The 25,187-nt window shown below is 40.9% G+C and overlaps 1 pseudogene; it reads left to right on the top strand.

The window, feature by feature from the left end:
* The first annotated feature begins 5,279 nt into the window (after positions 1–5,279).
* On the top strand, positions 5,280–23,715 carry LOC114633555 (annotated as a pseudogene).
* The last annotated feature ends 1,472 nt before the right edge of the window (positions 23,716–25,187 follow it).

The raw sequence follows: 25,187 nt of genomic DNA, 5'->3' as shown, positions 1-25,187 counted from the left end.
TAAAGCTGCTATAAACATACTTGAGCAAGTGTCTCTGTGGGATGGTAGACCATCTTTGGTTATATGCCTAGGAGCAATATAGCTGGGTCTTCAGGTAGAACTATTCCCAGTTTCATGAGAAATCACCATATTGATTTCCAAAGTGGTTGTACAAGTTTATACTCTCACCAGCAATGGAAGAGTATTCCCCTTGCCCCACATTCTCACCAGCATGTACTGTCTCTTGAATTTTTTATCTTAATCATTCTGATGGGTGTAAGATGAAACCTCATAGTTGTTTGAGCTGCATTTTCCTAATGACTAAGTACTTGTAACATTTCTTAAAGTACTTCTTGGGCCATTTGTTATGGCTTTGTGGAAAGCTCTATCTCTGTCGCCCAGTTTTTTAATTGTTTTATTTGGGTTGTTAGTGTAGTGTTTAACTTCTTGAGTACATAATAAACTTTGGATACGAGCCCTCTGAAAGATGTAGGGTTGGTGAAGAACCTTTACCAATTTGTAGGCTGCTATTTGTCCTATTGACAGTGTCCTTTAACCTACAGAAGCTTTGCAGTTTCTTGAGGTCCCATTTATATATTGTTGATGATCTTGGAGCCTGAACCATTGGTGTTTTGTTCAGCAAATTGTCTTATGTTCCAATGTGTTCAAGGCTATTTTCCACTTTCTCTTCTATGAAATTTAGTGTATTCGGTTTTATGTTTAGGTCCTTGATCCATTTGGATTTGAGTTTTGTGCAGGGTGATAAATATGGATCTATTTGTATTCTTCTATGTGTAGATATCCAGTTAGGCCAGAACCATTTGCTGAAGATGCTTTCTTTTTCCCCCCCAATTGTGTAGTTTTGGATTCTTTATCAAAAATCAAGTGTCCATAGGTATGTGGGTTTGTTTATGGGTCTTCCATTTGATTCCATTTATTAACATGTTTGTTTCTGTACCAATACCATGCAGGTTTTACCATTACTGCTTGAGCATGATTATTCTTCCTGAAGTTCATTTATTGTTCAGGATTGTTTTGCCTATCCTGGTTTTTTTTTCCATATGGAGTTGAGAATTGCTCTTTAAAGGTCTATAAAAAAATTGTTGGAATTGAATCTGTGGTGGCTTTTGATAAGATGGTCATTTTTCACTATGTTAATCCTGCCTATCCATGAGCATGAGAGATCTTTCTATCTTCTAATACCTTCTTCAATTTCTTTCTTTGGGGTCTTGATGTCCTTTTCATACACATCTTTCATGGGCTTGGCTAGACTTATACCAAGATATATTATATTATTCATGGCTATTGAAAAGGGTGTTATTTTCATAATTTCTTTCTCACAGCTCAGCTTCTGAATTTCCTTATCGTGTTGTCTCACTATTTGGACTTTTCTGTATGGAAAATTATGTATCCATCTTTACTGAGCTCCTTGGCTTTTTTTTCCCCATGTGTAAAGACACTCTTACTTCCATGTCTTTCATTTTATTTTATTTTATTTTTAAAATTTATGTTTTTTTCCAAGTACTTGCCCTGCTGTGATGAATAGGGATGACAAAAATTAACTATGCTTGTTTTATACATGATTTTAAAGAAAAGACTTTCCATTGCTCTAAATTTGCTATGAGATTAGCAGTGGGCTTTTCATGTATGGCCTTAGAGTAGAAAAATTTATGTTTATTTTGTAGGCAGTTATGGGAACTTTATTACTAAAAAAACCCCATTTTTAAAAAATATTTCTCAGGAAAAGAATGGTAAGAGTTTCTTTGGGGTTTGGTGGTATGGTCAGTGAGATAAAGTATCTCTGTAGGAATAGGTATCCTAGAAGTCACTCTGTAGACCAGGCAGGCTTTGGACTCATGGATCTGCTTGCCTTAAAGCTGTTCACCATCACTGGACATTAGGAGTTCCTTGTCTTTTGAATGTCAGTGTGGTGTGAAATGTCCATTGGTTTCTCATGCCAAACTAATATTACAGGTTATTAGGAGAAAAAAAACCTGTGTATTTTTTAAGAATAATTTTTTATGTAATCTTGATCTCAGTATCATGGTAGCATACATTTCAGGGGTCACCCATTAATGGTTTTTGGCAGATTTCTAGACCAAGATAAAATCTTAACATTTACAGATCCAAGATTCCTGGCATAATTCTATATACCCTTTGTTCTGGCTACCAGTTGCATTCAAGTAGTCACCTCTTTTTCCTTTGGTGACCTCTATGGGTTAGAGCAGGCACCTGTGAAGAAGACTCCATGGGATGATCTTCATACCTTTTCAGTGTATGGAAGACAAATGACGCTCTTAAGTGACCATCTCTATACATCTAGCACAGGGATTAAAGTAACTATGTGATCAAACACATGTATAGTCTTTTATTAGATGAAGATCAGAAAAATCATTGCATATGTGCATTGGGATATGGGGGTGTTTACACTCTATGCCAGCATCAGCTCTTTCTGGTAAGAAACTGGCAATAAGAGGGTCAGAGTGAGTCTCACTGACAAGTGCTGAGAGTAGAGGAGTGGCCAGAGGTATGAGAGGTTTGGTGCTTTAGACTCTGAAGATGGTGCCTGGGAAAGACAGGGAAGGATAGAAGGGAGGTTACACATGGCTGTTGACAGTAAACTCTTTCTACTCTTCTGTAAAAGGGGATAACATTCCTGTACAAGAAATTTGTCATTTGGGATGACCTAAAAGTACAGTACTTGAAGTATGTCAAAATATTATTTGCTATGTCACCAAACCTCCTTCCATATTTCTTCCTTTGTTCTTTTAACTTGTTGTTGTGGTCTTTCCTATTTGGGGGGGGGATATTTTATTTATGTACATTTCAGATGTCATCCCTTTTCCCCATTACTCCTCCCTAGAAATCCCCTATCCTTCCCCTCTCTTCCTTTTTGGTTTTATACCATTTTAATTACTCACAAGTATTAAGGTCAGTTCTAGATTGAGGAACTCGCAATACAATAGATGCAAATAGTCAAGGAACAAGTAAGACAGTAAGCACAAATAGTCAAAGAACAAGCAAGGCAAAAGAACAAAGCTCCATGAACATTCCCAAGATCACTGTTTCTAGTATCAGGATGACCAAAATATCTGAGCCAGGCTCCCTGTCCTAGCCCAAAGTCATTTTTATGTCTGAAGCCTACATTTTTGTTCTAGCCTAAGATTTAGATACCAGCCTAAAATTACAACTTTGTTCTAGCCTAAGATTTAGATTCCTGCCTAAAATTACTTCTTTGTTATAGCCTAATGTCAGATTCCTACCTGAAGCCCACTTTCTTGTCCTTGGCCAATGTCATATTCCTGCCAAGCAACCCATTTTCATCTTCTTAGCCCATGTCAGATTCTGGCCAAGCAGCCACAAAAGTTCTCTGCCTCTCCCACATTTTTATTTCATAAATAAGACTGAGCTTGTCTTAGGTCATTCTGCCTTCCTTACCCATGGTGGAATATGCATTATCAAAAGCAATGTATTTCTGTCTTACATTGGTAAGGCTCTGTGCAGAGTCTTAGCCGTCCTTGGCTTGCTAGCCTGTTAATTTAATATCTCTGTCTGGGGGTCCATTTTCAGTTTCAAGCCATGTACTTTGGCTGCCAACATGTTGATGTTGTTAAAGACAAGCTTTAACATGATAGGCAGCAATAAAATTATTCCCAGGACAAAAAGGGCTAGCATGATCAAGCTATATATGACATTCTCAAAGAATGACCAAAATAAAAATACTGACCTCAGGCCATGGGTAATTTTATCAGCAGTATCTGCCATGTCAATGCTCTGCAGAGGAGCATTCTTTAAATTCAGAAGTTCACTATGCAAAGTTAAAACATCCAGAGAAGTGTTAGAATTATGACAAATACACTGCAAGTGTATTAACACTTTTTCCTAATTATAATGACTACTGCTGTAAACTTTAGAACTAACTCAAATCCAATGGTGTAGCTGCCTGAGCTGCCTCACGTTCTGGGGGCCACTTTGTAGCAACCTGTTTGGGTCAGTCAGCAGGATCTCCAGTGCAGGAGTGAGGATGCACGCTTCCAATTCCCGCTGTGTCCTTCACTGTACCCCGCTTACTGGAGCTCCAACATTGAGGCGCCACTTTATAACCGCCCGTTCTGCTGCTCCGGTCTGTGGGTCAGGGCCTAGCAAGAGAGAGAGTGGGGACGGAGACGTGAAGAATGGAGACAAGACAGGGAGTCTGATCAAGTCTCGTTTATTGGAAGGAAATCCTGGGTATTTATACCCTTTACCACGTGCCTTGCCCTCGTGGACAAGCACAGCTGAAGGCACTACGTCATGTGCCTTGCAGCGTGGATATCACGTGCACCTAGCTAGCAGTGAGGAGACCACGTGCACCTAGCAGCATGTGCACCTAGCTAGCAGTGAGGAGACCACATGCACTCAGCAGCGTGGATATCACGTGTGCCTTGCAGCTGGTGGCACTAAACAGCAAAACAAGATATGTGAGGAAAACAAGATATTTATCAGAGTGTGTTCAGCTGTTGTAGGCTGTTGAAAACAAGTCTCTTGTCAGGGTATATGGCCTGAGATGGCTTCAAAGATGATAGCCACTTTCGGCTAGGAGTCGGCTCCCAACACAATGGTATTTGCCATTCCTTACTCTTAAACTCGGAACCTCCTTCCAATAATTTGAATAGGATAAAGAGCATCAATCCATTGTTCCAAATGCCTATCTAAATCCTCTTATATATTCAACACATTTGTAACATTTTTTTTTTTTGCTAAATTATTAACAAAAGTAGCTGTCTTAACTTCTGTGTCAAAGGAATTGCAGAAGCAGTGGTACTAGCAAATAATGTAATTAAAGCTGTTATATCAGCAATAATCAAGCCAACTACCCTCTTGTTTCTGCTTAAAGCCTGACTCACTTCTTCCAGTACTTGTAAGCTTTTTTTTTCAGAAGACCAAGATTCTGTGATATTCAGGGCAATAAAACAAAAGCTGGTTTATAGACCTCTGTAACTGACATGCAGTGTTTCAACACACTAACACAATTAGAAAGTGTACAATCAATGTAACTTACATTAAATACTGTAGAAAAAACAAAAGTAATTTTAACTTGACAAAAGAGCCTTAACAGATGTACTAACACTTGTTTGAAATCCAGATCCTGTCCCAACTTTATCTCTTGCTAACATAACATCATAGAGAACTGCAGCTGTGGTCCTTCCTTGACTTCTGAACAGGGTTTATTCTGATTCTTCACTTTTTACTTTGTCCTTTTCCCTATCCATATTACACAGTCACCCACCCATGCAGACATGTGAGGAGTCAAGACAGCAACTATGGCCTCATCAGTCTTGGAGATGAAAAAGGAGGAAGTGACCTGTCCTATCTGTCTGGAGCTCCTGAAGGAACCTGTGAGTACTAATTGCAACCACAGCTTCTACCAAACCTGCACCACACTGAACTATGAGTCTAATAGAAACATAGAAGGTGAGGGCAACTGTCCTGTGTGTCAAGTTCCTTACCCATTTGGGAATCCGAGGCTTAATCAACATGTGACCAACATAGTAGAGAGGCTTGAGGGGTTCAAGCCCATCCCAGCGGAGAAGAAGATGAATGTCTGTGCACAACATGGAGAGAAACTCCGGATCGTCTGTGTGAAGGATATAATGTCCATCTGTTGGCTTTGTGAGAGATCTCAAGAGCACCACAGTCACCAGACAGCTCTCATTGAAGAGGTTGACCATGAGTACAGGATAAGAAGCAGGAGGATATAGGAAACAAAGCATAAAATGGTAACAGATGGAAAACTTCCACTTTTTCTGACAGGATACTTACCTAAGCATTATAGACTTGGAACTATATATATCATAACATACGTTTTTACATTCTGACTCCTAAAAAGACATGGTGATTTATTCCACTTATTAAGAGAATATGCCTGGACTACAACTATTAAAATACAAAAAAATTATTTTGGAACTGCTTATTTGAATTGAATTGATGTCCAAGAAAGCCAAATCATCAGAAGAACATCTGTTGATTCATACTTTGTTAATATCCATTCAATGTTAATGTCAGATTCATTCAAAGGGCCTAACATGCTGTCTAGTGACTTGCAACAATGGGGTTAATAAACACATGACACACAGCAATGAAGAACATGTACATTTGGCAGCTGAAATATCAGGGAGGAGTGGAAGCTGTCCATAATAAGAAACAGCAGCAAATTCATGCTTGATCTTTGTTTTCTGTTGTTTGTTCCTGAGATCATATATAAAATCACAGAGACTGTGGCTGCATGCACAGGGCCTGAAATGAGCTGTATCAGATGAGATGCTAGAACAGGAAGGAGAAGTGGAATATGACCCACCCCATCCTGGAAGCAATTTGTAATTGATAGCTACTTGAAATGAAAAATTGCTTTTCTCTAAAGGAGTCACACTGGGGAAATAAACTATTCTTAAGGAAAGTTGTTAGGAGCCGTGTCCGCCATAGCAAGATGGCGCCGGTTTCCTGCTTCCTGGTTCTTCTTGCGAGCCTTGCTTGAATGTGCGCCTGCGCAAGGCGCGAAAACCAGTATGCTAATTTGGCGACATCATAAGAGCCAATGAGTGTGCGGCACATCTCCTAAAGCGCTATATAAGCCACAAGCTTTTGGGGCTTGGGGTCCCTCGCCTCACTACCATCTAAGAGAGCTGTAACACTAAAAGAGCTGTAATAAAAATGCTGCCAGAAGAATCCTGAAGCGTGGCGTTCTCCTTTTCGGCGAGGCGGCGCCCCGCAACTGGTGAACGAAACCCGGGAGTCGAAGCCGAACGTCTCGGAGTTTTATCCAGTTTTGAGGGACCCTGTTAGCTCAACAGAGGATTCAGAACTGGCTGCGCGAGAGGTCTAGACGCTTTTCTGCAAGGTATGGTGGATCCTGTCTATTTTGCTATTGCTATCCCCGTTTGGGCCGTGGTAGTTCTTGTGCTCTGCTTCTGTCTTAACTGCCATACACAAGGGAAGGAGTGTACTTGCCCTCCGTGTATTCAGGAGCTGTAAGTCACAGGTAGATAACTGTGCAAGTTCGTTCCCTCTAAGCAGTATGGATAACCACCAAATGAAGCCGCTTCTCTCAGCAATGCAGGAGTTCTTGCGTGAGCATGGTTTAAAGGTTCCCGAGAAAGTGTTGTGTAATTTTCTGCAAGATGTGGATAGAGTAGCTCCCTGGTTTGTATCCACGGGGTCCTTGTCAAAGGGCTCCTGGGGCAAGCTCGGCGGAGACTTGATTAATGAAAAGGAGAAGGGAAAGTTAAGACCAGGCACATGGCCGCTGTACAAAATGGTTAGAGCCTGTATAGAGGATGCAAAATGCCAAGATAAGGTAAGAGAGGGACAAAAAGCTTTGGCAGAACACCAGGATAGCCTATCAGAAGCAGAAAAGGAAAAGAGCGCTAAGAATAGAATGAAGAAAAAAGAAGAAATTAAAAAAGAAGTAGCTACAAAAGTGGAACAGAAAGGGCCTAAGAAAAAGTTGTACCCAGTGTTAACTGAGTTTCAGAATTTAAGAATTAATGACTCCGCCTCTGAGGAGACGTCCACGGGGAACGAAGAAGATACAGAGGATACCTACACCTCATCCTCTGATAGTGTGTTAGATCTTGAGGAACAGGCAGAGTTAGATAAAGAAGCAGCTCGTTATGAGTCTGAAAGATACGGGCTGGATTCGCCTTATGCACCGGGGTATGCCCCATCTGCCCCACCATTGGAGGAAGTAGTTAGAGTTAAAAAGAAAAAAACAAAAGAGAGACAGGAAGGACTACCGTCCAATTCTCTTAGTACAGCTAAGGAGAGAAAAAAGATAAGAGTAGCCTTTCCTGTATGGGAAGATGCTAACCAAACCAGGCAACATTCACAGCTAGATTTAAAACAATTAAAAGCGCTAGCCGAATCAGTACAGACTTATGGAATCAATGCCTCTTTTACTCAGGCATTAATAGAAAGACTTGTGGTCAGTGCCATGACACCAGATGACTGGTATAATAATGTTAAGGCTTGCCTGACTATGGGACAGTATCTAGATTGGAAATCTATTTTTCAAGAATTTTGTGCTTCACAGGCAAGACAAAATTTAGCTCAGGGACAATACACAATGGAACTTTGACATGCTTACAGGACAGGGACAATGGGCTATCAATCAAACGGCCTACCCTGTAGAGGTATATGAGCAAATTAATAAGGCAGCAGTAAAAGCATGGAAAAGCCTACCTAACAAAGGACAGGTTTCAGGAAACTTGACAAAAATTATCCAAGGGAACACTGAGCCATTCTCAGACTATGTGGCTAGGATGATGGAGGCGGCAGGAAGGATTTTTGGAGAACCTGAGACGGCCATACCTCTCATAGAACAACTAATTTTTGAACAGTGTACTAGAGAATGCAGAAATGCTATTACACCTTGGAAAGGAAAAGGACTAAATGCATGGATGAAGGCTTGTAGAGAAATAGGAGGACCTCTATCTAATGCTGGATTGGCAGCTGCTGTTTTAGCAGCTCAGAGGACCTCTAATGTTAAATGTTTCAGGTGTGGAAAACTGGGACACATACAAAGACAATGTAGAGCACCTGGCACTACTAATAACAATCGTCCAAAGGTGCCTGGAATGTGTCCTAGGTGTAATAAAGGAAAACATTGGGCAAATGAGTGTAGATCAGTTAAAGACGACAGAGGACGTGTAATTTCCCCTCTGCCAAAAAACGGGCAACGGGGCCCACACCCTCAGGGCCCACAAATGTATGGGGCGATAGAGAACCTACAGAACAACCCTCAACAACATCAAAGGATAAGACAATCAGGAGAGCCACGTCAGGCTCGGCAGGACTGGATCTCTGTGCTACCGCCAGAGCAGTACTAACACCTACCATGGGGTGTCAGCCTATACCTTCTGATTTTTCAGGACCCTTACCTGAGAATACAGTAGGACTAGTGCTAGGAAGATCATCTACGACTCTGAGAGGATTAATTGTTCACCCCGGAGTCATAGATCAAGATTATGAGGGACAAATAAAAATCATGTGCTCATCACCAAGGGGGATTAGCTCTATAGCTCCTGGTGATAGAATTGCACAGCTATTGGTCCTCCCTAGTTTACATTCATTCTTTCCTAGTAAAGGTTTAACTAGGGGCATGAAGGGATTTGGCTCCTCTGGAGGACAGAATGTATTTATTTCATTAGATTTAGATAAACGCCCCACCTTAGAGTTGAAAATTCAAGGAAGGCTTTTCACAGGCCTCCTAGACACAGGAGCAGATACTACCATTATCTCTACCAATTGGTGGCCAAAAAACTGGCCTGTTAATAGCTCTTCACAAACCTTACAAGGTCTTGGATATGAGTCTGCTCCTGATGTTAGTGCAAGAGTATTGCACTGGGAAGATTCCGAAGGCAGACGAGGGACAGTTGTTCCTTATGTCTTGCCACTTCCAGTTAATTTATGGGGAAGAGATATCCTTAAACAATTGGAATTTAGGCTCACTAATGATTATTCTACACAGAGTCAAAAAATGATGAAAGAAATGGGGTGTGTCCCTGGAAAAGGATGGGGGAAGGCCTTACAAGGCAGGACCAGCCCTGTTTCTATTACAGAAAAACAAGACAGGAAAGGGCTGGGTTTTTCCTAGGGGCCATTGAGGATGCATTGCCTATACCTTGGTTGTCAGAGGAACCTGTATGGGTTCCTCAATGGCCGTTAACCTCTGAAAAACTAGCAGCTGCAAAAGCTCTAGTTAAAGAGCAACTAAAACTAGGACATCTGGAGAGTTCTCAGTCACCATGGAATACGCCTATATTTGTGATTAAGAAAAAATCAGGTAAATGGAGGTTATTACATGATCTTAGAGCTATTAATAATCAGATGCAATTATTAGGATCAATTCAAAAGGGTCTGCCACTGCTGACAGCCTTGCCTAGACATTGGGAGATTATAATAGTAGATATTAAAGATTGTTTTTTCTCTATACCTTTACATCCTAAGGATAAAATTAGATTTGCTTTCACTCTCCCAAGTATTAATCATGAGGAACCAGACCACCGATATCAATGGAGGGTCCTGCCACAAGGCATGGCCAATAGTCCCACTATGTGTCAAATATATGTCTCTTCTGCTATTGAACCAGTTAGAAAACAGTTTTCTAAGGTTAGAATTTGTCATTTTATGGATGATATACTCTTGTGTACTAATAACAAAGAAGTTTTACACCAAGCGTTCTCTCTGTTAGTTTCTACCTTAAAACAGAAAGGACTATCTATAGCGCCTGAAAAGGTTCAGGAAGGAGAGATAGGAAATTTCTTGGGAGCGATAATTACTCCTGAGTATATTAAACCACAGAAGGTTACTATTAGAAGAGATAAATTAAAAACATTAAATGATTTTCAAAAGTTACTAGGGGATATCAATTGGATTCGTCCCTATTTGAAATTAACTACAACTGAACTTCAACCCTTATTTAAAATACTTGAGGGAGATTCTAACATTACTTCATTGAGAACTTTGACCCCTGAATCGTCTAAAGTATTGGATAAAATAGAGATGGCCATACAACATGCTCAACTAGATAGACTTAACCCCGAATTATCTTTCCAGTTATGTATTCTTCCCTCTCCTCAACAACCAACTGCAGTACTGTGGCAAGAGGGACCCTTGCTATGGATTCACCCACATAGCTCTCCTGGAAAGACTTTAGGCTATTATCCTACCTTAGTTGCAGAATTGGCTTTAAAGGGACTTCAGCTGTCCGTGATGCATTTTGGACAATATCCTAATACAATTGTATGTCCTTATACTATGTATCAAATTCAAGTTTTATGTGCATCTCAAGATGCTTGGGCAATTTTAAAATGCTCATTCCCTGGAAATATTGATAATCATTATCCTAAACATCCCTTGTTACAATTTACTCTTTCTAACTCATTTATATTTCCCAAAGTTACTAAGACACATCCTATTCATCAAGCATTGGATATTTATACCGATGGTTCTAAGACAGGCATTGGTTGTTATGTGGTTAATAATGTCCCTACTCGAATTCAGTTTGATTATACATCTCCCCAATTAGTAGAATGTGCTATTGTAGCGATAGTGTTGCAAAGATTTTCGGAGCCTGTAAACATAATTTCAGATTCGCATTATGTTGTAGGAGCTGTTAAACAATTAGAAGTGGCTGATTTTATCCACCCTAAAAGCATGGTTGCTGAGATATTTAAAGATATTCAACACCATATTCGCAATAGGTGTCACCCATTTTTTATTCAACATATGAGAGCACATTCATTGCTTCCTGGGCCTATGTCTCAGGCTAATGCTATTGCTGATAAAGCCACTAAAAACCTATATTGGGTAAGCTCGCCATTAGAAGGCGCAGTTGAATTCCATAAACTCTATCATGTACCAGCTAATACCCTAAGATTAAAGTTTCATTTAACTCGTGCAGAAGCACGAGATATTGTTCTGAAATGTACCTCCTGTGCAGAATTCAGACCCTCTCCTTCTATAGGGGTCAATCCCAGAGGTCTGCAACCTCTTCATATCTGGCAAATGGATGTTACACATTGCAATGCCTTTGGAAAACAAAAATTTATTCATGTATCTGTGGATACATGCTCTGGCATCATTCATGCCACCCCCCTTGTGGGAGAAAAAGTGTCACATGTTATTACTGTCTTGAAGCCTGGGCTGCTTGGGGCAAGCCCCTTCAGCTGAAGACTGATAATGCACCAGCTTATACATCTAAAACTTTTCAACAGTTTTGTCTGAGGCTTGGTGTCCGTCATATAACTGGCTTGCCATATAATCCTCAGGCACAAGGGATTGTGGAACGTGCCAATGGCACGTTGAAAACTTATTTACAAAAACAAAAGGGAGGAATAGCCCCCAACATGGGACCTAAGACATCTATCTCCCTAGCCCTATTTACCTTAAATTTTTTAAATCTGGATTCTGATGGACAATCTGCTGTTGACAGACATGTGGCTCCAAGTCCTCAAAAAGAATATGTTAAATGGAAAGATATCTTAACTAACCAATGGAAGGGCCCGGATCCAGTTTTAGTGAGATCCCAGGGAGCTATCTGTGTTTTCCCACAGGATCAAGAAAATCCAATCTGGATACCAAGCAGACTGACCAGAACTGTGAAAGAGGACTCACCAACCCCTGAAGAAAATGCTAAAGATCCTGCTGATGATCTGCCTGCTTGAGAGAGCGATAAGTATACCATTGTGGGCTGTGGTAAGATCATGGCCAGTTCCCATCCCAGTACATTCCCACTCTAAAGTACTGCCAATGTTTACATCATCGAGCTGTCAGCTGGAGGCACCATGTGCCATACCTTTAAACAAAGAGACTGTCAAGTATAATGCATCAAAATTTAGATTAAATGATACCTTGTGTTTCACCATAACAAACAGGGCAGAGACCCCATGCGTTGTACTTCGCAATGCTACATTGGGACACTGGATTGATCCACTTGGAGATTCCCAAATAGGCACTGGTGTCTTGCTCGAGGTACTCAATAACATAGTGGCAGGACAATCTGAGGCCAGTGGAAATACATCTAATAAAAAACAGTCCCCTGTGAATATCACTACATTATTGCTAAAAAGTAAGGTAACCATACTTGAACGATCATATTGGCAAACCAATAATGCCACTAATGTCAGAGTGTGGCCATGGTGCCCTCCAGATCAGTCATTTCCACCAGTGTTTACGCACTGCCAATCTAAAAGGATGCCTAAGGTAGAAGTATCTCGAGGCTTCACCTTATCGCCACCTCTAAAAAGGATGGCTATGACAGGAAATAAAACAGGGAAGGTAAACGAATGGCCATTTTATCAATGGGTGTTGACAAATTTAGCGGGGGCTGCTACCAGTTTATCAGCCTTTGCAACTCTAGGTGAGTCACAACATGACATTTGGAATGTATCAGCAACCAGAACTAATACTATACCAGTGATATTGAATGATATTAAATATAATAACTTGTTGGCAAATTATTCAGCCAAAAGGGCAGCAGTTTGTATTTCGGCTCCCTTCTTTTTTATTTTAGCAGAATTTAAAAATAAAAGCAGCATATTAGATTGTGCGAATGTCACCTGCCATTTGACAGAATGCTGGAATGGGTCCGCATCTTTAGCACTGCTGGTGCGGGTTCCGACTTTTGTCCCTATACCGGTGGATGCCGATCCCGATAAATTTCCAATAATCTCCTTAATTAGAGAAAAGAGAGATTTTGGCATCACGGCGGCCATTGTGACGGCCGTTGCAATGTCGGCTGCTGCAGCGGTGACTGCGGGTATTGCCCTAGCCAATCAAGTTCAAGCAGCAGAAACAATAAATAATATAGTGAATGCCTCGGCAGATGTTATGGTAAAACAGCATAAAATGAATAGCCATTTGATTTCTGGGATACTGCTTGCTAATCAGCGAATAGATCTATTACAAAGCAAAATGGAAGAAATTGCTGATATTCTTCAAGTAAGCTGTGTAAGTCATACTAAACACATGTGTATCACACCCTTGAAATATAACAATGAGTCTTTTACAGAAAGTACTAAATTATCTAATTTTTTACAAGGAAATTGGTCACAACAGGCTGAGGAGCTACAAGAAGAACTCCTGCTCACGATTGCTGTTTTGAATGGGACCAGAATAAACCCGATTGATGTTGAAGACTTCACTTCCTGGCTCACGTCCGCCTTCTCCTTTTTTAAGGATTGGGTGGGGGTGGGAATGTTTGGCTGTATGATCTTTGGGGGAGTGCTGATCACACTCTGGTTGCTCTGCAAATTTAAAAAACAACATCGTAGAGATAAAGTACTTATCACTCAAGCACTGCTTGCCTTAGAGCAGGGAACATCCCCTCAAGCTTGGTTGAATATGCTTAAACAATGAGACACTATCATTCAATGGGATACCCTGAGGGCTCGTGTTCCCATTGCACCAGGAATCCTGAGTGGTAGTCCTCCACACTTCCCAGGGCTGGCTTTCCCATTGCACGGGAGATAAGTGTGGAGGGTCTCACAACTGTTTAACTGCCTTGAACGCCTTACTGCTAGAACAGTGGGCTTGATCGGCGAAATAACAGTTGGAATATTGTTGCAGCAATTTAATAAAAAAGGGGCAGATGTTAGGAGCCGTGTCCGCCATAGCAAGATGGCGCCGGTTTCCTGCTTCCTGGTTCTTCTTGCGAGGCTTGCTTGAATGTGCGCCTGCGCAAGGCGCGAAAACCAGTATGCTAATTTGGCGACATCATAAGAGCCAATGAGTGTGCGGCACATCTCCTAAAGCGCTATATAAGCCACAAGCTTTTGGGGCTTGGGGTCCCTCGCCTCACTACCATCTAAGAGAGCTGTAACACTAAAAGAGCTGTAATAAAAATGCTGCCAGAAGAATCCTGAAGCGTGGCGTTCTCCTTTTCGACGAGGCGGCGCCCCGCAGAAAGTCCCATGCCCAGCAATAGACTGACAGCCAGACAAATGCTCTGAGCCATTATTAGGATGTTCTTTCTCTGATAATGTTGTCAGGGCTTTCTTTTTCCCTTTTCAGTTTAGAACCTTAGGTCCTTTGCTTTTTTATCATAGCTTGAGTTTTTATGAGATTCCCATGTGTTCAAAATTTATGTTCTGAATCTATAGGTACTTTTGTGGGGTTTTTTTTTTTTGCTCCTTTTATTTAGTTTGTTTATCATATTCCAATGTGTTTGCTTTCTATTTCTCTTAATATGTTTTCTTTTATTCTGTTATTTCTACATGTCTCTTTTTTCCTTTTTTAAACTATTTATTGGTCCCTTGTGAATTGTACATCATGTACTCCAACCCCACTCATCTCCACCTCCTTTCATACCTGCCTTCGTCCTTGCAATCTCTCCACTAACAGTGAAAAAAAGAGTCATTGTGAAAGCTGTAGTTTGTCACACTGTGTCCTATGGGTATGTGTCCTATACCCTTTAGTCCACAGTTCTTTGCTTGCAAATGTTCATTGTCATGAGTCATTGGTCTATTCTGAGTCCTCTGGCTTTTGTTACATTATCAATACTAGAACCTCACTAGGACTCCTCTCAGATATCCTGCTGTTGCCCTGTGTCATAGTGATTCTGTCGTTTTGAATCTGTAGGACTGGTCCCTTCTTGTGCTCTAGCAGTTCATTGATAGGGTACACATTTCAGTGGGGCAATTCTAAGCCCTGGGTCTTGGATTGAGTAATATCTGAGGTGGTCAGCCTGCAGGCTCTCTCTTGCCTTTGAGGCCCACTCACCAGCATCCCAGTAACCAGGATCAGCTCTACCCTGCTGAGGTATAGGGCCTGCTCTCTCAAGTTTTTCAGCTGGTGAGAGACATGACCAGTTCCCACCGCTTCATGTCCCTGATGCCAGCTCTCCTAACTGCCATAGAAGACAAGGGATAAGGGGAGGAGAGTATCTCTCCCTTGTCTGCATCACTGCCCAGCAGACAAGAGGGAGAGCCCTCCTGCATTCACACCCTTAGGGCCAACTAACCTGTAGCCCCCACAACCAAGGCCATCTTTACTGTGCTGCCCAGTCATGGTGCAAAACCAACTTTCCTGAGTGCTGTAGCAATTGAGGGGCAAGATCAGCTCTCCTGCTCCCATGACACAAAGCCAGCTCTCCTGCCTAATGTAGGTGTCAAGGTTTGAGGTTGGGGGTGGGCATCTCTCCATTGCCTATGCTGTCACACAGCAGACAAGTTGCAGGGCCTGCTCTACCACACTCACACCTTTAAGGCCTGCTCACTGGTGCCCTCATCATCAGGGTTAGGTCTACTATGCTGCCCAAGTGAGGTGCAGGGCCTCCTCTCCCAAGTACTGCAGCAAATGAGGAGCAGGGCCAGCTCTCCTGCTCTGAAGACCTCTGGGACAACTCTCCGGTTTCCAACAGGTATCAAGGGGTGTGTATTTGGGGGATGGGGTGGCTGTCTCTCCCTTGTCCATGCCACCTCACAGCAGAAAAGTGGCAGAGCCAGCTCTCTCAGCTTACACACTTGGGTCAGCTCACCCAGTCCCCTGCCAGGAGGATCAGCTCTACTGTGCTGCTCAGGAAGGGTACAGGATCTACTCTCCCAAGTGCTGCAGAGAGCAGGTGCCTCTTTGTTTTCTAACAGGACACACAAGGGTGTGGAGGTCAGGGGAGGTGCTAAGGAACTAGGAGGAGTAATGAGAGGCAAAAACTTAATCAGAATGTATTGTATGGGGCTACAGAGATGACTTAGCACTTAAGAGCACTAGCTGTTCTTGTGAGGTCCTGAGTTTAATTCACAGCAACCATATGGTGTCTCTCGGCTGTATGTAATAAAATCTGACGCTTTCTTCTGTTATGCAGGCATGCAAGCAAAGAGACCACTCATATACTTGAATAAATAAGAATTTTTTTTAAAAAGATACCTTAAAATATATATTGTATGAACAGTCTATTTTCAGTGAAAGATGGAAACTTTACAAAAAATGCAATTAAAAGGGGGAAAAAGGAAAAGAATAAAGAATATTCATGTGGCCAATGTTGTTGTGCAGGTTTTAATCCCAGAGCTCTGGCAAATGATACTCATGGATCTCTGAGTCTCAGGAGTATACTTGTCTACAGAGTAACTACAGGCAAGCCAGGGCTACACAACCTGACACAGGCTTTTTATTTGTTTGCTTGTTTGGTTGGTTTGTTTTGGTTTTTGTTTTGTTTTCTAAAGTACAGGTGTCAAATATGACATTGTAGGACTTGCGATGTATGTATATACTTATGATCAGAAAACTAACAAAACTTTCTTGGTTCTCTGATGATAGAAGAAAAGTAAAAGGTTTATACTGAGTGGGATGATTGACTTAGGGAGATGTCTGTCTTTGTATGGGGAGGTCAGTATAAAATACAAAAATCAATTAAGCCTTAGACTTTTAAGATTTACATACTATATTTATGTAAATATTGACACAAGATTTTAAAAAGAGAACAGTCTTAGGCTTCTTGTCTTTCCAGAAGAGTTTCTTGGCCTTTGCCTAGGAACAGCAGTCCTAGTAATCATACAACTTGATTCTGCTACAATTCCTTTCTCACAGTAGGAGCTGCAGGAAACTCTGCAGATGCTGACAGAAAATTAGAAAAGATGTGATGAATGGCAGGATGATCTTCAACAGCAGAGAGCTGAGTGGAAGACAAGTGGGGACCCTTCCTAAGGGAGTCAGCCTCAAACCTGAGAGGGACTTGGGCAAGAAGTTCCTGGTGTCTTTACTTCCCAGCAGTTGATGAGGCCATGAGGCTTTGATTACTCCTCCCTACTGGTTCTCCTGGAGCTGGAGATGCAGAGTTAATGTATCACAACTGAGCTGGGCTCTGTGAGGAGTTAGCACCATGGATAGTGCTTGGTCAGAATGACTGCTGGTTCCTACTCTATAGTAGCTTCTGAAACTCCAGTTGTTGCAAATTTGCTTGGGAACAGGGGGACAGTTCAATTTCCAGGGTTTAGCTTCTCTTAAGGGTTCACAGGTGGAATGAGGATGATTGAAGGCAGGAACAAGTATCTTAGACAGCTATTTAAAAACTGAGCCACATCCAGTCATCCCACTTAGGCTCATGTGGCCTCAGTAAAGGTGACCTAAGATACTTGTTTTGAAATGTACTGAACAGACATTAACAGGAAACACATGCTTCCCTAAGAATCCATTCCCTTTCCCAAGTTCAATTCCCTGTAAAAGCTCCCCACCCAGAGCAGTATTTTTTTTTTTTAATCTCCTGGTCTCATTTGGTCATACTGAATTCTTCTCTCTTTTCTTATACCTGAAGAACCAAATACAAAGCGATATAGAAAATGTTCAGCTAGAGTTTAACAGACTGAATAACCTCCTGGACTCCAAAGAAAATGAGGAGCTTCAGGAGCTGATGAAAGATAAGGAAGATGTTATGAAAAACTGGTAGAGTCTGAAAATGAGCTGGTGCAGCAGATGTAGTGAGTGGGAGACCTCATCTCAGATGTGGAACATCAGTTAGAGCTCTCAACCATGGCAATGCTGCAGGTGAGACTGGGTCCCAGTGTCTGAGAGTCAGGGGACAGGAACCCATTGCTCTCCTTTTCTGCTGCTGTGTTCTTCCTGGTGATGACAGGGAGCTCTTCCTGTAGTCTTTCCTGAATCAGGTTCAGAAGCTTGGGGAATCATTGCATGCATGAATGTCAAGGGGAAATGGTATCTTATTGGTTTGCCAATAATTTATCAATACTGAAGCTGTACCTTGGAAAAAAGATCTCTTGCATCATGGGTACTATTACCCTGTTCTATTATTGGGTATATGTGATGCACATTTTCAACTGTCAAGTTAATCACTTCACCAGAATTTAAAATTAGTAGCGTTCATTTCTCCCTCTGATGATTTGAGACTTGTACCCCCACTGCCTCTGATTATAGTGGAACAATACGCTGTTGGTTGGGGTACCATCCAAGAACTCAGAGAATTTTTGCTGACTCTGTCTCTCAATTACTGATAGGAAAGGTGTCTTTTTTATCTATGGAGGTTTAAAGTTTGTAGTATTTGATCTCTATCAAATTTTTAAATAATTTATTTCAATGTCAAAGTCTGGTGCTGAATACCTCTGTAGGAATTTTTTTTTTATCTGAATTATCATCTTGTAGACATTGCTGATTCTAGAAATTCTTCATAATCATCTAACTGCTTCTTTTCCATTGTGTTATTTTAAGCATACCTGAAAACATTCATGATAGATTCATACATCTATATCTAAATTGAGCTAGTTAACACAATAACTACAGCCAACACATTACATAATTCTGAAATTTTATCTCTTTACTAATGTGTCTGATCATTTTTCTCTGCCTTCAGACACTGTTAACCTCATTCTAATATTTACTATTGTGAGATGAAATATGTTTACATCACATATATTTCAATAATATCATTTTGTGGGTTTTTTTCTGTTTCCAGCTGACTGAATATGATAAACTCTCTGACTTCAGAAAAGTTACCAAATGATAATACTTCTTGCTTTTAAGTGCCTAATATTTTAATATATATGCTGATCATACCATTTTTAAACATTCATCTGTTGTTTAATTCTGCAATTGGCCTACTATTTTATCTGTTATACTAATGATTCAGTGAACATGTATGTACTGAGTTCTTCATTAAAACAAACTTGCACATCAGAATTCATTTGTATCTAGAATAATTAGTTCTCTCACAAAATTTCTTTTACTGTGGAATCTACTTTTTTATTTATGCTATATAAAATAAATCCATATGGGATAGCCTGTGATCTCCGAACTTCAGAGATTCTTATACACAGAAATAAAATAAATATATATGAGCAGCCCACAATAATGCAAAGAAAATACAGGCTTTCTATCCTAGCTCGAGGTCTGCTGGCCCACCCGTTTTACTCCAGCACCTGGGATGCAGAAGCAAATTAATCTTAGGTGGGTTCAAGGCCAGCCTTCTCCACATAGTAATTACAGACCAGCACATTTACAGAGTGAGATTCCAAACTCTCAAGGTAAAAATTGCAAGAGACTGTGAAATATCCAGCCCTAAATAGACCATAGATACTGCACCACTAATTCAAAGGCCCAGGGATCATTGCAGAAGAAGGGACAGAAAGAATGTAAGAGCCAGATGTGATGGATGACTACAAGGAAAACACTGTCTTCTGGACACAGCTTAGCAGCAGCACATGTGAACTAAGATTGGTTTTGACACCAAACCCAAGACCTGTGTGAAGTCTAAAGCACACCAAATTTAAATTCAGAAAGTAGGCATGTTTAGGACACTTACCCAAACTGAAGGAGCTACTGGTAATTCTTAAATTCAGGGAGTAAGAGGCTTATAGTTCTTTAAGAATGTAACTTTACATATATCTACCAATATCCAATGGAATCCAAACATCCAAGGATTATTGCATAATGTTACATTTCAAACCTAGGAAAAATAGCAAATTGCAGTACCTATTTAACATATCACAATGGACCTGGCAAGTCAGGTCTTGAGATCTGTCCTCAATAAGCCAATATATAGAAGCCTAATTAATATTGGAAAGCAGAAAAAGGAGATTTCCCAAAGGATGCCACATTTTGAAAATAGAGGAAGTGATTCAAAAAAACCATCTGTGCATCTTCAGGTTCTCTAAATGAGAGCAAAGTTTAATTAGAGAGCCAAGGATATGCACATATGAGTAGTCCAGGTCAAGGTGTGGTCCTGTCAATCATTCTTCCATTATGATCTGTGTCCAGTGTCACACTCTGGGGTAGTCAGACAAGTCATTACAACTGTTTGAAATCTTTTGAGGAGACCAGCTCTTCCTCTGTATATAGTGCTGTTTTCCTGCTCTGAATATGAGATTCAGGAGAGATTCCCATTTTTTTTTGGAGTCTTTGTTTCAACAGTTTGATAGTAAAATTAAGAGACACACATATCTCTTTAGATCGACTTCTTTCCTGCCAGGACAATTCAGAAAGAGAAGAAAAACAGAAGGGGGAGGGATGTTTAAATGATTTGTTTCAATGATTAAAAGCATTTGGAATTGAACTTCTCATACATATGAGTTTCCAGTAAGGTAATGTGTACCTAACATGTAGCATTCGATAGGTCACATCTTTATTTCTTTAACAGTATGCACATAAAAATCTATGTAACCTTTCATTTTTTTATTGGATATTTTATTTACATTTCAGATGTTAACCCCTTTCCCCATTTCCCACACACCCAAGAACGCCCTGTCCCATCCCCTTTCCTTCTGCTTCTATGAGGATGTGGCCCCACTTACCCCCAAACTGGAACCTTTCCACCCTCGAATTCCCCCACACTGGGGCATCCAGCCTTCATGAGACCAAGGACCTCCTCTCCCACCTATGCCCAACAAAGACATCCTCCCCTACATATACAGCTGGAGTCATGAGTCCCTTCCTATGTGCTCCCAGGCTGGTGGTTTAGACCTTGGGAGCTCTGATTGGTTGGTATTGTTGTTCTCCCCATGGGGCTGCAATCCCTTTAAGCTCATTCAGTCTTCACTCTCTTCCATTGGGAACCTCATGATCAGTTCAATGATTAGCTGTGAGCACCAGCCTCTGTTTACGTCAGGCTCTAGAAGACCTCTAAGGATACAGCTATATCAGGCTCCTATCAGCATGCACTTCCTGGCATCCACATCAGCATCTACCTTTGGTGACTGCACATGGGATGGATACCCAGGTGGAGCAGTCTCCAGACCGCCCCTCCTTCGGTTTCTGTCTCACACTTTGTCTCCATATTTGCTTCAATGTAAGCTTTCAGACTACTGTTTCTTCCTCTTTGACCTCCAATGCCTGGTGGTATAAGACAGAAAGAGTCTATTAATTTATGTATAAGTCAAATAAAGAGCCATGCACTGTATTCATATCATATCTTGGGGAACTATGGGTGACTAATTTGATTCTCTTTTGACTTTGTCTCTTTGGCCAATGAGTGTAACCAGGACTTGCAAGAACATAAAGGACATGTCATTAACTGTGTTTTCTCCCTTCTCCCTAGGGTGTAAATTATGTTCTGACAAGGTATGTCTGTGCTGATTAGGAAGGATAGGCCTATTGTGTGGTGAGAATTATTTGATATTCAACTAGAATAAATATCTCTGGGGTTTTGCACAATTAACACATAAAGCTATTCTGAAGTTCTAGGAAGAGGAAAGAGGAGGAGGAGAAAAGCAGGGTCTGGACATTTTGTAACTATTGAGAATGGATTAGGTTCTCTTTTAGGGGATTGTGTTATGGAGATCTACTGAGCAAGGTCAGTAGTGGGATGAAGCAAATGAACCTACAGGTGCTTTTGGACTCCTAGAGGACACATCATTTGTTCATTCTGTGATCTGCTCATAGCTGTGATTTGTTCATAGTTCTGGATCTGCACGTTACAAGTGTAGATAGGTAATGTATGTCCTCTGTGGCTGCAATGTTCACAAAGTTGTATAGTGGAAAAAATTCCTGAATATTTTGGGTATTTCTCTTGGGTATAGAGGAGATCCAGATTTTTCTTTGTGGTTGCACTTGGATTTTGAAAAAAGAGACTTGACTCTGTGGCCACAATATTTTGGCAGTGAAACAACAGCTGTAGGCAGACTACATACATCACAAGACTGTGGAATGCCTCACCCTTGTATGCAAAGTGTCACATCCCAGCTGTCAGCATCAGGATCCATCCTAGTATATGGAGCTTATGTCAGCCTAAGTGTGTTTTTCCTGTCTCTTTTTCCAAATTTTGCCATCTTAACAAGAGAAATTGAAGAAGCAGAAGATGGCTGACAGTGTCCTCATTGACTAAAGTGTTTGAAGTATAGGCTTTCTTGAGATGGCTTTCTTATACGCTTCCAAACCCACCTTTCTTCCTTCCATTTTTTCTTTCTTTTCTTTTTTCCATGTTTCTATTTACTCATTTATGTTTTTGTTTGTTTGTTTGTTTCACACAGTGTTCCTCTTTGTAGTTCTGGTTGTCCTGGAATTCTCTTTGTAGAACAGGTTGCTTTCTACATCAGAGATCCCTCTGCCTTCTAAGTACATTTGACATCATTCCCAGCCCACAGATTATTTATTTGTTACTTCAGCTTGACTTTTTAATATTCATTAATTCACATTGAAAAGAATTCTAGGAGAGGAGGAGGGAAAGTGGAAGAAACGTGTTTTGTGAGTGTGAAGCTAAGGCACTATGCTTTGGAGAATAAGGCTTTGCCAGCATCACGCAGCAAATAGGTGGGCGGCATCATGAGTATTACTCATATCTCTGCAGTTAATAGTTTACCTTCTCTCTTCCTTCTCAGAATTCTCAGGAGAGTTCAAGGACATCTATGGTTAGAATGACAGGGAGTCAGTCCTGGTCAAAAGTCAAAGATTTGAGATGTAGAAGTCAATTTTTTTATTCCTAGGAGTCAGAACTTGAGACTGAAACAGCCCAAAACAGTCCCCCCCCCAAAAAAAAGAACGTTCCCAGATCCAGATCTGAAAGTCATGCTTCAAGCATTTCAAGGTGAGAGTAGCTACATTCTGTGGTTTCCTGTATGAATCTAAGTGTGCTAGACTGCATATGGAAGCAAGTAATGATTCTGAATGTGGGTAGAGGGACAGAGGAGAGCAGATAGTGTTTCCCTGTGATATCACTGTATATGATTGGAAATCATCATTGATTCTGTCCTATATCACAATTTCCAAACCTTCCACTCAGCTGGAAAAGAAATGGACTTTAATGGTTTGTTTCCTTTGCTTGTACTTATTGATGTAAACTTTCATCATTTCAGGGCTTGTGGATGTCCAGCAATACTGGGGTAAGGAGACACCATAGCACCATGATCTCCTCTCCTCTCAATGTTTTCCAGAGTTTATTTCTCTGTTAAGTCTCATGTTTCATGTTGCTTCTCTCACTCTGCACAGCAATCTGCCTCTCCTTGACTTTAGACAAGCCTTCTCCATGATTCCTTTCTCTTTATCCTTATGCTTCTGTTGCTTAGGTTACAAATAAGACTGAACCTTGTATTTCATCTGACTCAAAACATATATGTCTCATTTTTCTGCAGTTCATACGACTCTACATGAAAAGAACCAGAAGTCACTGCCATTAACAAAGAAAAAAGACAAATACAATATAGAAGTTACAATAGGAGGAATCTTCACATTTCTGAGACCTGCCTTTTGGATGTCCTGGGATATCCAGCTACTTCCTCCATGAAGCATTACTGTCAAGTAGATGTTTCTAGAAGTGATGCCTAGCTTCAAGAAAAGGAATGAGAATATCTGGAGTATAAATTCACAGTTGTTTTTATTTTATCAAAAATTGAATCTATATTTACATTTAATAAGCTTAAGCAGTTAAATTCATAGGTCTCCAGGGTTCTTTAGTTTAATATTGCTTCCATAATTGTGTTCCATGGGAATCCCTTTCCTCTACTAGAAATGAATGTCAATGTGTATGGTACACAGTTAGAATCACTCATAGTGCAGCATTGCTCACTGAACGCTGTGGCCAGTGCTGTGCTCATCTGGTCACCTTCATCCTTCTCTCTGAGGTCAGAGGATGGTGGAAGACATGAAGGACAATGTCTGATCTTTGCTGAGTTGGGAATGCAATTCTGTCTGCAGAGAATTTTCATGCAGAGCTAGATGATAGTCTGATTATTTTATGGTTTTAATATTCAAGAAGGCCTTAGGAAGGAACAGAGAAGGCCTTGAATAAAATGTGTAAAAGACAAAGACATGGTGGCTCTTGCCTCTAATCGCCAAACTCAGGAGTTTGAGGAAGGAATATTCCCAGGAATTGGAGACCATCCTGAACATTTAGTGAGTTCCAGCCCAGGCTTGAATATAGAGTAAATCCCTGCCTCAAAAACAAATATGAAAACTTCAAAAGGATGGGAACATCATAACATTGGTTGTCAGCAATTGTGTCCACAGCAAGAACAACAGAAGAGGCTCATGACTTCATGCAAATGTGTAGTTTAGACTAGTGTTATAGCTAGTGATGGAGCACTAGTCCAGCATCCATAAAGCCCAGGTTTCAATCCCTGAAACTCAAAGACCAAACTAAACAACAGCAAAAGTCCATGATCCCAGCAATGGGGAGGCTGAGGGAGGTAGATCTCAGTTAGGGCCAGGCTGATGTATAATTTGAGAGCCAGTCTCAATGGAAGAAGAGGATAAGGAGGAAAAGACAAAAATTTGTGAAATGAATTCAAACTACAAGGTCATATCTGCTGTCACTCGCTATGCCATATTTCAGTAGATCTGAGAATGTACGGAAAAAATGAGAAAAGCAAACAGGAGTGGGGATGAGAGGTGATGGTGACTGCACAGGCTTCTCTATTGTTCCCTCACTCAACTAAATTTCTTTAATTCTCTCTCTCTCTCTCTCTCTCTCTCTCTCTCTCTCTTTTCTCTTTGGAAAGTTTCATGTGTTCCTCATGCTTTCCTGATGTCAGTCACCATGGCTGATGATGACCTTTGAGCTCCTGATCCTCCTGCAGTCAGCTGCAAAGAAAGGGGATCCTGTAATGATTTGAATAAAAATGGCCTCAGAGGCTAATATCTTTGAATACTTGGTTCCCAGTTAGTGGGACACTGTTCAGGAAAGACTAGGAATATGACATTATTAGAGAAGGTATGGCATGTGTGCCAGCTTTCGGAACTCAATGGATTCTGACTACCACCTCCATTCTCTCTCTGCCTCAGGTTGTATCAAGTTTGTG

Source organism: Grammomys surdaster, unplaced genomic scaffold (assembly GCF_004785775.1).
Source record: "Grammomys surdaster isolate TR1022 unplaced genomic scaffold, NIH_TR_1.0 693, whole genome shotgun sequence".
NCBI lineage: Eukaryota > Metazoa > Chordata > Mammalia > Rodentia > Muridae > Grammomys > Grammomys surdaster.
Note: the sequence above shows the minus strand (reverse complement) of the source record. Positions and strands in the feature narration are given on the sequence as shown.